The sequence below is a fragment of the Chelonia mydas genome, chromosome 27 (genome assembly GCF_015237465.2).
Source record: "Chelonia mydas isolate rCheMyd1 chromosome 27, rCheMyd1.pri.v2, whole genome shotgun sequence".
Lineage (NCBI taxonomy): Eukaryota > Metazoa > Chordata > Testudines > Cheloniidae > Chelonia > Chelonia mydas.
In genome coordinates this window covers 291,918-308,771 of record NC_057860.1, presented here as the reverse complement: position 1 = coordinate 308,771, position 16,854 = coordinate 291,918, and the positions used below count along the sequence as shown (strand labels likewise).

General features: G+C 49.2%; 1 protein-coding gene across 1 annotated transcript in view; it reads right to left on the bottom strand.

The window, feature by feature from the left end:
- SCN4A (sodium voltage-gated channel alpha subunit 4) overlaps positions 1-16,854 on the bottom strand; it is a 114,754-nt gene that overhangs the window by 22,141 nt on the left and 75,759 nt on the right. The window lies entirely within an intron of this gene.

The window sequence follows — 16,854 nt, the reverse complement described above, 5'->3', positions numbered from 1 at the left end:
CTGGGTGAGTGGGCTGCACCAGTGGTTCTCCACCTTTCCATACTACTGTACCCCTTTCAGGAGTCTGATCTGTATGGTGTACCCCCAAGTTTCACCTCACTTCAAAACTACTTGCTTACAAAATGAGACATAAAAATACAAAAGTTAATTCATTTTTTAAATTAATTTGCACACTGGACACCATCAAATTAGGCCTGAATAAAGACTGGGAGTGGATCGGTCATTGCAAAAACTAATTTCCCCATACTGTTACTTACACCTTCTTGTCAACTGTTTGAAATGGGCCACCCTCATTACCACTACAAAAGTGATTTTTCCTCCCTTGGTATTCTACTGTTAATTGAATTGTCTCGTTAGACTGACCCCCCACTTGGTAAGGCAACTCCCATCTTTTCATGTACTGTATATATACCTGCTACTGTATTTTCCACGCCATGCACCTGATGAAGTGGGTTTAGGCCCACAAAAGCTTATGCCCAAATAAATGTGTTAGTCTCTAAGGTGCCACAAGGACTCCTCGTTGTTTTTGCTGATACAGACTAACACGGCTACCCCTCTGAAAAGTGTCACAGCACCCTATTACTGAAATATTGCTGACTTTCTCATTTTTCGCATGCAATTGTAAAATTGATTGGAATATAAATATTGCACTTACATGTCAGTGGATAGTACGTAGAGCAGTATAAACAAGTCATTGTCTGTATGAAATTTTAGTTTGTACTGACTTCGCTAGTGCTTTTCATGTAGCCTGTTGTAAAACTAGGCAAAAATTTAGATGAGTTGATGTACCCTCTGGAAGACCTCTGTGTTCCCCCAGGGGTACACGTAACCCTGGTTGAGAACCACTGGGCTGCTGCCACTGTGGGGATTGTTGAAACTTTTGGAAACAGGAGTTTGTTAGTCTAAAACTGACAATTTTTTAAATGCATATTTTCACCAAAAATTGTCATCTTAAATAAAAAGTTCTTGGTGAATTTTCTCAGGATATTTTTATTCACTTTTGTTTTTAATTGACAACATGATGGAAGTGGATATTGATGTCTACGAATGAATTGGTTTTTATTTTTATTTTTTGGATAAAAATGGCAATAAAAATTTGTTGCAAAAAATGTGGAAACCCACTAACTGCTGGGAACTCTGCAAAACAAAAACAGCCATGAAATGCCCATGCTGTTTGCCATGTTCTTTTTCTGTGTATTGACCTGCTCAGTCAAAGACCCCCTCTGTTGCCCCCCGGCAACTACAAGATCAGACTTTTTCAGTTCAAATCAAAGTGGTCACATCTGCTTCAGGTGAGATTTTACAAGTAATAAGCAAAAAGCCAGAAGCTGCAGAATCAAAGGAAGGAAGCTGCACAATTCCTGGTGTGGCTTGCATCAGAGAACTTGTCCCCAGCAATGGTGGTGCAGGGGGAGAGCCGTGTCACCCCGGGGATGCGCTGATCATATGGAGACAAAGGAGTTGCCACGTTTGATGAGCTGTGTTTCTCGAGCATTTCCCAAGTCTCAAAACGCCTGGGAATTTTCTTCTTTTCATTGGGAAAATGCTGATTTGACAAAAGCAAAAGTGTTGGTGAGAAAGGGCCGGTTTGGCTGAATCTCCCACTTCGAATTTTTTTTGTTTTAAAACAAACAAAGGTTTGGAAGTGTCAAAATGTTCCGGGTTGAGAATTTCGAGTTAAACCCTCGGTTTCCCAGTTCAAAACAAGGGAATTGTCTGCTTGCAATTTTAGTTCATTGATACTAAAAAAAGGTGAAAACGGGTAAAAAAATGGGAACATTCGAAATGAGTGAAATAACACATTTCATTTACCTCGTCTGGATTCTTTTTGGGATGATCCGTGTGCAAAATTTGTCGAGATTCTGCTTTTTGTTCCAGCTCAGAACAGAAACGCTTCCAAAAGCTCACAAGCTCTTGCAGGACGGAAAAGCCATTTCCCACCCAGCTCTATCCAAAATCTCCGAATGCTTCTCATTGCCCCAGTCCTGTCCCTGAGCTACCAACCCCACTGAAATTCCTGACAAATACCCTTTGTTATAATTAGATCAGCAGAAACCTGGGCTCCCGGAATTCTGTTTATCTCAAATATTTCTGGCTCCACTTACTCTGAAGAGCTTTTAGGACAAAGATCACTCCAGTGCAAAATCTGGATTCCAAATAGTTTTCACCCAGTAGAACTGACTCTGAATCTTGACTTGGCTGGGCTCCCAGAAAGCACTCTGCAACCCCCAATGGGTTAGATAAGAAGAGAAAAATCTTAGCAAATCTCCAGGGATCCTCTCTATTTTTATCTGTCTTTCCAGCTTGAATAGCCAGCTTTATCCAATGTGCTGAGTGGCCATGTGGTGGGTAGAGACACATCTACAGACCTGTACATTCTACACAGCAACAAGAGAACCCAGGACAAGGGCCCACTATGAAGGGGTATCTTGTGTGCAATTGGCATGTGCACTGTAGGGCTAATCTCCCCCAAGGTTACTAGCGAGTGTCAGTGCATTCAATCAATCACAGATGAGACAGAGATTCTGGAGCCAAGGGGTGCAGGTGGCAACTTATGGTCCCAAAAGTTTCAGCCATCGCTCATACTGGGTATTGTATCCACCGGGGGTGAAATATACTAGCTGCTCTGTGTTGATTCACTGGACACTGCAGCCAGCAAGGCAGCCAGTAGCCAGCCGATTTGGCCATGCTGCACTGTGGAACTAACATGCCCTAGTCTCCCACTGGGGCTAAACTGGAATTCAGAAAGGATGGGAAAGGAAAGAAGCAGAGGGGGATCAGAAGAGCTGGGACAGAGCTAAGCTCACCCATGCTTCCACATATGAGGGCCACACATGAGCAATTTGCCACAGGAGCTATTCCGGCCAAGGTACACAGTGAGGTATACAAACTGTCCCAAACACTTGTGAAGGGATCTGGAAAGGCAGATCCCTGGCTAGACTTTATCTCCCTTGATGCACTACAGTCATGTGACTCCCAAGAAGCACTGCAACCATTCAAGCAAATGGAAGGGATCTGGAAAGGCAGAGAGAAGGGATCCTGGCTCACATAAGTGAATGGGGGCAAGAAGCATTCTGTTCTGTGCTAGTCTACGTAGGTACTACAACTCCCATGAGGCACTGGGGCAGTTCAGAGGACAAGGATTAATGTCGATCATAGCCAAAATGAAATTTTTCAACATTTCGAGCCACTGGGGCAGGGCATGCGCCAGGCTGGTGAGACTGACAGCAGATGCCTCCATCACAGCCATTGCTCCAGCCAGTGCTTGGAGCAGCTTCTGAATGTGGGTCACTAGAATACCCCAGCTGCTCCAAACACAAGTAGAAAAAATTCTCTTCCAGCAGCCCCCAGTGCTTCCTGCTCTCCACACTTTACTTCCAGCAGGCAGAACCCCACATGGAGAGCTGTGGTTGGAATCACATACATGGCTTCAGAGATGCTCGGTATTGTTCTGTTCTTCCCTTCCCTAACCCCATTGGCTGCCTTTCCCCAGTGGCTCGAAATGTTGAAAAATTTCATTTTGGCTATGATCGACATTAATCCACGTCCTCTGAACTGCCCCAGTGCCTCATGGGAGTTGTAGTACCTATGTAGACTAGCACAGAACAGAATGCTTCTTGCCCCCATTCACTTACTTGAGCCAGGATCCCTGGCTAGACTTTATCTCCCTTGATGCACTACAGTTATGTGACTCCCAAGAGGCACTGCAACCATTCAAACAAATGGAAGGCTGTAGTGCATCATGGGTGATGTAGTCTAGCCAGGGAGACTTCCCCGTAGAGGAGAATGAGGTATCTGAGCTATAGCTCCCATGAGTCACCTGCATATTTTGTTACCTTGCTGTTTATTTCCTCTTCCAGACTGCTAATGAAAATGCTACAAAGACCCCATGGGAGAGCTGCCCCAGCACACTGCAGTTTAGAATGACCCTTTCTTTAGAACCTTCTGGTCAGCTTTCAGGGACAGCTCAGTGGTTTGAGCATTGGCTTGCTAAACCTAGGGTTGTGAGTTCAATCCTTGAAGGGGCCATTTAAGGATCTGGGGCAAAAATTGGGGATTGATCCTGCTTTGAGCAGGCGGTTGAACGAGATGACTTCCTGAGGTCTCTTCCAACCCTGATAGTCTAAGATTCTGTGCATGGGATTCCAATAGATCTATTCACGGTTTGAGATGATTTGCCAGATATTTTTCTGTGATCGTCCTCAGGCGGTTCGTTGCTCACAGGTTTATCCTGATGGCTTTGCTTTGAGCGCTTGATATTCACAGTACAAGGACCAGACTGTGATATCCTGATTTCCAATAGCTCAGACCTTGCTGGAGGAGAGCTATTGAAATCAATGGGGCACAAGTGGCCACAGATGTTGTTCCAGGTGAGAAAAGAGAGCACAGTCCATCCCCCAGTGCCAAGCTCTTTCGACTGGACACCTGCATGCAATGCTATGTGTAGAAGAGCTGAGCGAGGCATTCCGTGTTTCTCTTCCCTGATTCGATGACTTACTGTTAAACCAGGGCCCCTGGCGTGCTCGCAATACAATTCCCAAATGCGGTGCTCACATGTCTGCCACTAGGTGTCATCCTAACACAGGGGGAGAGCCCTGGACTTTGAATTAGGGCTCGTCTACACTGGAAACGCATAGCTATGGCTCTGGCATGTGAAATCCGCACCGCCCAGGGATGCAGCTATGCTGACCTCACCCCCAGTTCTTCTGTCGACCTGGCGATTGCCTCTCAGGAGGTGGCTGAACGACAGTGATGGGAGAGCCCTGCCCATCGCGGTAGGGACTGTCTACACAGACGTGATGCAGCCGTTCCACTGCAGTGTTTCAGGCACAGCCTTTTAGAGTCACAGGGGTTAAAAAGGCCAGCCGGGACCCCCAGATCACCTAGTCCCTGCATAGCACAGGGCACCGACACCGCCCAGCACCCGCACACTGACCCCAAAGCATCACAGGCCTCAGGAGACTGGACTACCACGTGCACAGGCACCGAGGTGCACCAGTGCCCGAGGGCAGGGAAATGATGACGTGAGATACACCCAGATAATCCTGGCCAGTGACCTGCTCCCCATGCTGCAGGCGAAGGCAACAGCCCATGCCCCAAGCTCACTGCCAACCTGACCTGGGGGGAAATTCCTGCCCACCTCACATACGGCACTAGGTTAGACCCTCAGCTTGTGAGCCAAACCCACCAGCCAAGCACCTGAGAGAATGGCCCTGGCCCTCCCCCAGGACTGGGTTCGCAATGGCGCCAATGGCACCAGGCCCACACCTGGCCCACAGACTGTGGACCCGCCTCGCCCACTCTGCCCCATGGCTCCACCCCTGCTTGGCCTCTTCCCCCCAAGGCCCTGCCCGACGCTCGCGCCTCTCTGCCCCCTGCTTCCCTTGACCCCTGCTCACTCCTCTCCCCCCCATGAGAACGGTGAGTGAGGCCTCAGGGGGAAAAGTCCAAGCAGGGACGGGGCCTTGGGGTGGAGCACGGGCAGAGCAGGGGGAGTGGGGACACGGACTGGGCGCCAGGGCCCATAAAAGGTTAATCCGGCTCTGCCGTCCTCCTCCAATGTCCTATCTCCAGCCGTGCCCCTCTCTGATGCTTTAGGAGATTCATAGATTCATAGATACTAAGGTCAGAAGGGACCATTATGATCATCTAGTCTGACCTCCTGCACAATGCAGGCCACAGAATTTTACCCACCCACTCCTGTGAAAAACCTCTCACCTATGTCTGAGCTATTGAAGTCCTCAAATTGTGGTTTAAAGACTTCAAGGAGCAGAGAATCCTCCAGCAAGTGACCCATGCCCCATGCTACAGAGGAAGGCGAAAAACCTCCAGGGCCTCTTCCAATCTGCCCTGGGGGAAAATTCCTTCCCGACCCAAAATATGGCAATCAGTTAAACCCTGAGCACATGGGCAAGATTCACCAGCCAGATACTACAGAAAATTCTTTCCTGAGTAACTCAGATCCCACCCCATCTAACATCCCATCACAGGCCATTAGGCCTATTTACTATGAATATTTAATTACCAAAATCATGTTATCCCATCATACTCCATAAACTTATCGAGTTTAATCTTAAAGCCAGATAAATCTTTTGCCCCCACTACTCCCCTCGGAAGGCTATTCCAAAACTTCACTCCTCTGATGGTTAGCAACCTTCGTCTAATTTCAAGTCGAAACTTCCTGGTGGCCAGTTTATATTCATTTGTTCTTGTGTCCACATTGGTACTGAGCTTAAATAATTCCTTTCCGGTATTTATCCCTCTGATATATTTATAGAGAGCCATCATATCTCCCCTCAGCCTTCTTTTAGTTAGACTAAACAAGCCAAGCTCCTTGAGTCTCCTTTCATAAGACAAGTTTTCCATTCCTCGGATCATCCTAGTAGCCCTTCTCTGTACCTGTTCCAGTTTGAATTCATCCTTCTTAAACATGGGAGACCAGAACTGCACACAGTATTCCAGGTGAGGTCTCACCAGTGCCTTGTATAACGGTACTAAAACCTCCTTATCCCTACTGGAAATACCTCTCCTGATGCATCCCAAGACCTCATTAGCTTTTTTCACAGCCATATCACATTGGCGGCTCGTAGTCATCCTATGATCAACCAATACTCCAAGGTCCTTCTCCTCCTCCGTTACTTCTAATTGATGCATCCCCAGCTTATAACTAAAATTCTTGTTATTAATCCCTAAATGCATGACCTTACACTTCTCACTATTAAATTTCATCCTATTACTATTACTCCAGTTTACAAGGTCATCCAGATCCTCCTGTATGATATCCCTGTCCTTCTCTGAATTGGCACTACCTCCCAGCTTTGTATCATCCGCTGGGGGGAGGGAGCAAAATCTCTTCCTGACCCCTGCAGATGGCTAGCTGAAGCCATGAAGCATGAGGGTTCTTTAGTTTATTGTTGGTGCCACCACCAGAATCCATCCAGAGAGCTGGAGATGCAGCAAGTAGCATGGAGGGAGAGAAACATGGGCACTGATCATGTTAGTGATCATTGAAGGCCACCTCCTTCAATCCTACAGCCAGGCTATGGCAGTGAGAATAGTGCCAGCCATGATTTCAAGGGTGAATAACCCCCTGCTTTGGGAGGGAAGTAGCTATCCGGGGCACAGCCAGAGAAATAATGACTCAAACTGAGCGACAGAGTTTCTTAGAAGCAGAAGAAGAATCTGTCCCTTGTGTGGAGTAACACGGAGAAAAGCTTAGTAGCTGATCACACCAATTCCTTGTAATTCCTGCACAGGGAACTGCAGCTACTCAAGGCTGGGGGCAGGGTAAGCAGCCCAGAGAGCATGCAGGCCTGGTGCACAATTCGAAGTTAGGTCAGTGTAACTAGGGTGCTCAGGGTTGAGAAAAATCCACACCCCTGCGTGCAGTAGCTACGCTGACCGAACCCCGGTGGAGACGCAGCTATGGAAGATTTCAGAGTAGCAGCCATGTTAGTCTGTATTCGCAAAAAGAAAAGGAGTACTTGTGGCACCTTAGAGACTAACCAATTTATTTGAGCATAAGCTTTCGTAAGCTACAGCTCACTTCATCTGAATACTTCCGGCTCCCTAGATACCATCACTGGGGGAGGTGGATGGAAAAACAGTGACGGAAAAACCCCTTCTATGCTACTGAGCCTTTAGGTCACATGCGGGTCATGTGAAGTCCAGCTTTTCTGTGCAACCACAAGGGCTAGAAACATACTTCTTTAAAAACGTGAAAGCAGAGAGTCTCACCTAATCACCTGACTCCAGGAGCTGGCACTTTAAGACATAAAATATTATGAGAGTCTTGATAAAAATTGTGACAGTTGGCAACACTGAGTGCTGGAGGCAGAATGCCTCTCAGCATTCCCATGTGCACACTGCTACGTCCCTTGTAGAGGCGCCGTATACCCCTGTCCCGCTTGGCTGCTCAGCTCTGCTGCCCTGTCCCGCCTCTGGGGCTTAGTGTCAGCCTGAAGCAGCCCCAGTGGAGGGTCTGCAGTTCTCCCCAGCCCCTGCACAAACCACACAAGGTGGGGAGGATGTTCCCTTGATCCTGCCGTCTTCTCCTCTCCAGACCCTGCTCCCACAGACGTGCTCGGCAGACTTTAGTGGCAGAGATGAAATCCATCATGTGTATGCCCCTGCGAACTCCTGCAGGAGAAGTGGGTGTGCCAAGGGTTGGGGGTTGTGGGCTCCATGGGTGTTGTGAACTGTCTCCAATTTCTCCCACCATCATAAGTACTATTTGAAATAGGTCATGAACAGCCGGCTGGGGGCAGGAACCTGGCACTGGGGGTGGGGTGAGGAGGCGGGAGAAGAGAAGCAGCTCAAGGCACCTGCTAGGTGTCCCAGGCACATGGCCCGGGAGTGACCTCTGCTCTGACAAGAGAGGAAGGAGGAGCCAGTGGTTAAGGTGTCGGCCTGGGGTTAAATCCCTGCTCCACAACAGAGCAAGGAGCAGATCACTGAGACTCTGTGTACAATAATGGCCTGCCCCACCTGGCAGCCGGTGGGGAGGGAAAAGACATTAGAAGGCTGTGGGGTGCTAAGACCCCCTTGGCAAAGATGGGGCTGTAGAAGTACTGGGCCCAGGGCCTGGGGAGAGCATTCTGGAGAGGGATGTGAAGTGCTGTTCATTTTTGTGGTGGAGGTGGATTGGGTGCAGGTGGGAATTTATTTCTGTGCATGACATTTCCTCCCTTCCCCAGCCAGTCCACCAACCAGTCACACCTGCAGTGTGGGAAGTGGATTAAAGCCCACGTGCGCTAGGCAGGGGACGTGGGCCTGATGTCCCAGGAGCGGGTCAGAATATCAGTTTTCATTTCAAAGGAAAACCTGAATCGAAGCCCCAGGTGGAACTGCTCTGGGGATGTCTGCCTGAGTCTGCAGACAGCCTGAAGCAGTAGCTCTGAGAGGGGGGAATGGCCCTATGCATCTCCATGGAGTGTTAGCACTCAGTGTGTGTGTGTTTGGGGAGGGGATCCACTGCCACCCCACAATGGCTCTGCTGGGGTGGTGTCAGCAGGGCCTCATCTGCTTGGGTGGGTGGGGGCTGAGTCCTCCCTCCTCTGGGACAGCCCCAGTCCACCTGAGATCAGGGGACACCGGGAATGGTGGGAGGTCTCGGCTGGCCCAAAGAGGAGTAGAGGTGAGCCCAATGCTGGCCTATAGCTCTTCTCTGTGTGTGTTTGGGGGGCCGGGGGCGGTCACTTTCCACCCGCACCCCAAGCAGGGAAGGTACCATGAAGTGTGGGGAGGGGCACAGAGCTTCTATCCGAGCTGCTGCCTCATGCAGTGCCCCAGACTCTGCTCCCCCACAGGCCAGCACCACCCACGCATTCACCCTCCATCATGCACATGGGAGGGCCTGTGTCAGTCAGCAAGCAGAGCCTGGGCTGCGATCAGCGGGGGCCGAGGGAGCAGCAGATGGAGAAACTCTGGGGTGGTGTGTCTGGGGAAGTCTAGAAGCTGGGGAGGGGCTAGGAGAAGTCATAGGGGGCATGGATCCTCCAGCACTGGTTGCAGCATTCCTTGTAGGGACAGGCTCAGAGCGGTTCTGACAGAGCCAGGCCAGTGGGAAGGGAAGGGAGGGTGGGGGGTGGGGGTGGGCAGTATAGGAAGCAGTGGGGATGCGGGGCAGAGGCAGCTCCCCAGGCATGGGCTCCGGGAACTCAGACCTCCCCATCCCCACTGTCACTGTACCCTCAGCCCCAGAGACACTCCCAAATCTACTGACTCCCACAGCACCTCCAGCCCCCTATCCCCAGAGAGACCCCCAAATCACAGAGACCTTAAACCCCAGAGAATCATAGAATCTAGAATATCAGGGTTGGAAGGGACCTCAGGAGGTCATCTAGTCCAACCCCCTGCTCAAAGCAGGACCAATCCCTGACTAAATCATCCCAGACAGGGCTTTGTCAAGCCTGACCTTAAAAACTTCTAGGGAAGGAGATTCCACCACCTCCCTAGGTAACGCATTCCAGTGTTTCCCCACCCTCGTAGTGAAAAAGTTTTTCCTAATATCCAACCTAAATCTCCCCCACTGTAACTTGAGACCATTACTCCTTGTTCTGTCATCTGCTACCACTGAGAACAGTCTAGAGCCATCCTCTTTGGAACCCCCTTTCAGGTAGTTGAAAGCAGCTATCAAATCCCCCCTCATTCTTCTCTTCTGAAGACTAAACATCCCCAGTTCCCTCAGCCTCTCCTCATAAGTCATGTGTTCCAGTCCCCTAATCATTTTTGTTGCCCTTCCCTGGACTCCTTTCCAATTTTTCCACATCCTTCTTGTAGTGTGGGGCCCAAAACTGGACACAGGACTCCAGATGAGGCCTCACCAATGTCGAATAGAGGGGAACGATCACGTCCCTCGATCTGCTGGCAATGCCCCTACTTATACATCCCAAAATGCCATTGGCTTTCTTGGCAACAAAGGCACACTGTTGACTCATATTCAACTTCTCGTCCACTGTAACCCCTAGGTCCTTTTCTGCAGAACTGCTGCCGAGTCCCTAGTCTGTAGCGGTGCATTCGGTCCCTAGTCTGTAGAGGTGCATTGGATTCTTCCGTCCTAAGTGCAGGACTCTGCACTTGTCCTTGTTGAATCTCATCAGATTTCTTTTGGCCCAATCCTCCAATTTGTCTAGGTCCCTCTGTATCCTATCCCTACCCTCCAGCGTATCTACCACTCCTCCCAGTTTAGTGTCATCTGCAAACTTGCTGAGGGTGCAACCCACACCATCCTCCAGATCATTTATGAAGATATTGAACAAAACCGGCCCCAGGACTGACCCCTGGGGCACTCCACTTGATACCAGCTGCCAACTAGACATGGAGCCATTGATCACTACCCGTTGAGCCCGACAATCTAGCCAGCTTTCTATCCACCTTATAGTCCATTCATCCAGCCCATACTTCTTTAACTTGAGGGCAAGAATACTGTGGGAGACGGTGTCAAAAGCTTTGCTAAAGTCAAGGAACAACATGTCCACTGCTTTCCCTTCATCCACAGAGCCAGTTATCTCGTCATAGAAGGCAATTAGATTAGTCAGGCATGACTTGCCCTTGGTGAATCCATGCTGACTGTTCCTGATCACTTTCCTCTCCTCTAAGTGCTTCAGAATTGATTCCTTGAGGACCTGCTCCATGATTTTTCCAGGGACTGAGGTGAGGCTGACTGGCCTGTAGTTCCCAGGATCCTCCTTCTTCCCTTTTTTAAAGATGGGCACTACATTAGCCTTTTCCAGTCATCTGGGACCTCCCCCAATCGCCATGAGTTTTCCAAGATAATGGCCAATGGCTCTGCAATCACAGCCGCCAACTTCTTTAGTACTCTCGGATGCAGCGCATCCGGCCCCATGGACTTGTGCTCGTCCAGCTTTTCTAAATAGTCCCGAATCACTTCTTTCTCCACAGAGGGCTGGTCACCTTCTCCCCATGCTGTGCTGCCCCGTGACCTTGTTCATGAAGACAGAGGCAAAAAAAGCATTGAGTACATTAGCTTTTTCCACATCCTCTGTCACTAGGTTGCCTCCCTCATTCAGTAAGGGGCCCACACTTTCCTTGACTTTCTTCTTGTTGCTAACATACCTGAAGAAACCCTTCTTGTTACTCTTAACATCTCTTGCTGAGATGAGAGACCCCAAACCTCACTCTATTTTAACCCAAGCCCCAGAGAGACCCCCAAACCCACTGAATCTCACTGCGCCCCCAGTCTCCTATCCCCAGAGAGACCCCCCAAATCACAGAGACCCTAAATGCCAGAGAGACCCCCAAGACCATTGAATGTCACTACAGTCTCAGAGAACCCCAACTCCACTGAATCTCACTGTACCCATATCCCCACAAAAAACAGACTCCAAGGAGAGACTGCTGAATTGGAATTAATTTGCAAACTGGATACAATTAACTTAGGCTTGAATAGAGTCTGGGAGTGGATGGGTCATTACACAAAGTAAAACTATTTCGCCATGTTTATTTCCCTCCCTCCCCCCCACTGTTCCTCACATGTTCTTGTCAACTTCTGGAAATGGCCCACCTTGATTATCACTACAAAAGGTTTTCTCCCCCCCCCCGATTTGTTAGTCTCTAAAGTGCCACAAGTACTCCTTTTCTTTTGCGAATACAGACTAACACGGCTGCTACTCTGAAACTAATCATTTTTGTTGCCCTCCACTGGACTCTTTCCAATTTCTCCACATCCGTCTTGTAGCGTGGGGCCCAAAACTGGACACACTACTCCAGATGAGGCCTCACCAATGCCGAATAGAGGGGAATGATCACGTCCCTCGATCTGCTGGCAATGCCCCTACTTATTCAGCCCCAAATGCCATTAGCCTTCTTGGCAACAAGGGTACACTGTTGACTCATATCCAGCTTCTCGTCCACTGTAACCCCTAGGTCCTTTTCTGCAGAACTGCTGCCTAGCCACTCGGTCCCTAGTCTGTAGCGGTGCATGGGATTCTTCCATCCTAATGCAGGACTCTATCCAATCCCTACCCTCCAGCGTATCTACCACTCCTACCAGTTTAGTGTCATCTGCAAACTTGCTGAGGGTGCGATCCACACCATCCTCCAGATCATTAATGAAGATATTGAACAAAACCGGCCCCAGGATTGACCCCTTGGGCACTCCGATTGATACCGGCTGCCAACTAGACATGGAGCCATTGATCACTACCCATTGAGCCCGACGATCTAGCCACCTTTCTGTCCACCTTATAGTCCATTCATCCAGCTCATACTTCTTTAACTTGCTGGCAAGAATACTGTGGGAGACCGTATCAAAAGCTTTGTTAAAGTCAAGGAATAACACGTCCACTGCTTTCCCCTCATCCACAGAGCCAGTTATCTTGCCATCAGGAACAGCATCCCCGATAATGTCACGGCAAACCTGGTGACTGAACTTTGTGACTTTGTCCTCACCCATAACTATTTTACATTTGGGGACAATGTATACCTTCAAACCAGCGGCACTGCTATGGGTACCACCATGGCCCTACAGGATGCCAACATTTTTATGGCTGACTTAGAACAACGCTTGCTCAGCTCTCGTCCCCTAACGCCCCTACTCTACTTGCGCTACATTGATGACCTCTTCATCATCTGGACCCATGGAAAAGAAGCCCTTGAGGAATTCCACCAGGATTTCAACAATTTCCACCCCACCATCAACCTCAGCCTGGACCAGTGCACACAAGAAATCCACTTCCCGGACACTACAGTGCTAATAAGCGATGGTCACATAAACACCACCCTATATCGGAAACCTACTGACCACTATACTTACCTACATGCCTCCAGCTTTCATCCAGACCACACCACACGATCCATCGTCTACAGCCAAGCTCTACGAAACAACTGCATTTGCTCAAACCCCTCAGACAGAGACAAACACCTACAAGATCTCTATCAAGCATTCTTACAACTACACTACACACCTGCTGAAGTGAAGAAACAGATTGACAGAGCCAAAAGGGTACTCAGAAGTCAGCTACTACAGGACAGGCCCAACAAAGAAAGTAACAGAACACCACTAGCCATCACCTTCAGCCCCCAACTAAAACCTCTCCAACGCATCATCAAGGATCTACAACCTATCCTGAAGGACGACCCATCACTCGCACAGATCTTGGGAGATAGGCCAGTCCTTGCTTACAGACAGTCCCCCAACCTGAAGCAAATACTCACCAGCAACCACACACCACATAACAAAAACACTAACCCAGGAACCTATCCTTGCAACAAAGCCCGTTGCCAACTGTGTCCACATATCTATTCAGGGGACACCATCATAGGGCCTAATCACATCAGCCACACTATCAGAAGCTCATTCACCTGCACATCTACTAATGTGATATATGCCATCATGTGCCAGCAATGCCCCTCTGCCATGTACATTGGTCAAACTGGATGGTCTCTACGTAAAAGAATAAATGGACACAAATCAGACGTCAAGAATTATAACGTTCAAAAACCAGTCGGAGAACACTTCAATCTCTCTGGTCACTCGATTACAGACCTAAAAGTCACAATATTACAACAAAAAGACTTCAGAAACAGACTCCATTGAGAGACTGCTGAATTGGAATTAATTTGCAAACTGGACACCATTAAATTAGGCTTGAATAAAGACTAGGCCCTGGTCTACACTAGGACTTTAGGTCGAATTTAGCAGCATTAAATCGATGTAAACCTGCACCCGTCCACACGATGAAGCCCTTTATTTCGACTTAAAGGGCTCTTAAAATCGATTTCCTTACTCCACCCCTGACAAGTGGATTAGCGCTTAAATCGGCCTTGCCAGCTCGAATGTGGGGTACTGTGGACACAATTCGACGGTATTGGCCTCCGGGAGCTATCCCAGAGTGCTCCATTTTGACCGCTCTGGACAGCACTCTCAACTCAGAGGCACTGGCCAGGTAGACAGGAAAAGAACCGCGAACTTTTGAATCTCATTTCCTGTTTGGCCAGCGTGGCAAGCTGCAGGTGACCATGCAGAGCTCATCAGCAGAGGTGACCTTGATGGAGTCCCAGAATCGCAAAAGAGCTCCAGCATGGACCGAACGGGAGGTACGGGATCTGAGCGCTGTATGGGGAGAAGAATCCGTGCTATCACAACTTCGTTCCAGTTTTCGAAATGCCAAAACCTTTGTCAAAATCTCCCAGGGCATGAAGGACAGAGGCCATAACAGGGACCCGAAGCAGTGTCGCGTGAAACTGAAGGAGCTGAGGCAAGCCTACCAGAAAACCAGAGAGGTGAACGGCCGCTCCAGGTCAGAGCCCCAAACATGCTGCTTCTATGATGAACTGTATGCCATTTTAGGGGGTTCAGCCACCACTACCCCAGCCGTGTTGTTTGACTCCTTCAATGGAGATGGAGGCAATACGGAAGCAGGTTTTGGGGACGAAGAAGATGATGATGATGATGAGGTTGTAGATAGCTCACAGCAAGCAAGCGGAGAAACCGGTTTTCCCGACAGCCAGGAACTGTTTCTCACCCTGGACCTGGAGCCAGTACCCCCCGAACCCACCCAAGGCTGCCTCCTGGACCCAGCAGGCAGAGAAGGGACCTCCGGTGAGTGTACCTTTTAAAATACTATACATGGTTTAAAAGCAAGCATGTGAAAGGATTACTTTGCCCTGGCATTCACGGCTCTCCTGGATATATTCCCAAAGCCTTTGCAAAAGGTTTCTGGGGAGGGCAGACTTATTGCGTCCTTCATGGTAGGACACTTTACCACTTCAGGCCAGTAACACGTACTCGGGAATCATTGTACAACAAAGCATTGCAGTGTATGTTTGCTGGCGTTCAAACAACATCCGTTCTTTATCTCTCTGTGTTATCCTCAGGAGAGTGAGATATCATTCATGGTCACCTGGTTGAAATAGGGTGCTTTTCTTCAGGGGACACTCAGAGGAGCCCGTTCCTACTGGGCTGTTTGCCTGTGGCTGAACAGAAATGTTCCCCGCTGTTAGCCACGGGGAGCGGGAGGGTTGAGGGGGTAGCCACGCGGTGGGGGAAGGTAAAATGCGACCTTGTAACAAAAGCACATGTGCTATGTATGTAATGTTAACAGCAAGGTTTACCCTGAAAGAGTGTAGCCAGTGTTTTATAAAATGTGCCTTTTTAAATACCGCTGTCCCTTTTTTTTTCTCCACCAGCTGCATGTGTTTCAATGATCACAGGATCTTCTCCTTCCCAGAGGCTAGTGAAGATTAGAAAGAAAAAAAAACGCACTCGAGATTAAATGTTCTCCGAGTTCATGCTGTCCTCCCACACTGACAGAGCACAGACGAATGCGTGGAGGCAAATAATGTCAGAGTGCAGGAAAGCACAAAATGACCGGGAGGAGAGGTGGCGGGCTGAAGAGAGTAAGTGGCGGGCTGAAGAGAGGGCTGAAGCTCGAATGTGGCGGCAGCGTGATGAGAGGAGGCAGGATTCGATGCTGAGGCTGCTGGAGGACCAAACCAGTATGCTCCAGTGTATGGTTGAGCTGCAGCAAAGGCAGCTGGAGCACAGACTGCCACTACAGCCCCTGTGTAACCAACCGCCCTCCTCCCCAAGTTCCATAGCCTCCACACCCAGACGCCCAAGAACGCGGTGGGGGGGCCACCGGCCAACCAGCCACTCCACCACAGAGGATTGCCCCCAAAAAAGAAGGCTGGCATTCAATAAATTTTAAAATTGTAAACTTTTAAAGTGCTGTGTGGCATTTTCCTTCCCTCCTCCACCACCCCTCCTGGGCTACCTTGGTAGTCATCCCCCTATTTGTGTGATGAATGAATAAAGAATGTATGAATATGAAGCAACAATGACTTTATTGCCTCTGCAAGCGATGATCGAAGGGAGGAGGAGAGGGTGGTTAGCTTACAGAGAAGTAGAGTGAACCAAGGGGCGGGGGGTTTCATCAAGGAGAAACAAACAGAACTTTCACACCGTAGCCTGGCCAGTCATGAAACTGGTTTTCAAAGCTTCTCTGATGCGTACCGCGCCCTCCTGTGCTCTTCTAACCGCCCTGGTGTCTGGCTGCGCGTAACCAGCAGCCAGGCGATTTGCCTCAACCTCCCACCCCGCCATAAACGTCTCCCCCTTACTCTCACAGATATTGTGGAGCACACAGCAAGCAGTAATAACAGTGGGAATATTGGTTTCGCTGAGGTCTAAGCGAGTCAGTAAACTGCGCCAGCGCGCCTTTAAACGTCCAAATGCACATTCTACCACCATTCTGCACTTGCTCAGCCTGTAGTTGAACAGCTCCTGACTACTGTCCAGGCTGCCTGTGTACGGCTTCATGAGTCATGGCATTAAGGGGTAGGCTGGGTCCCCAAGGATACATATAGGCATTTCAACATCCCCAACAGTTA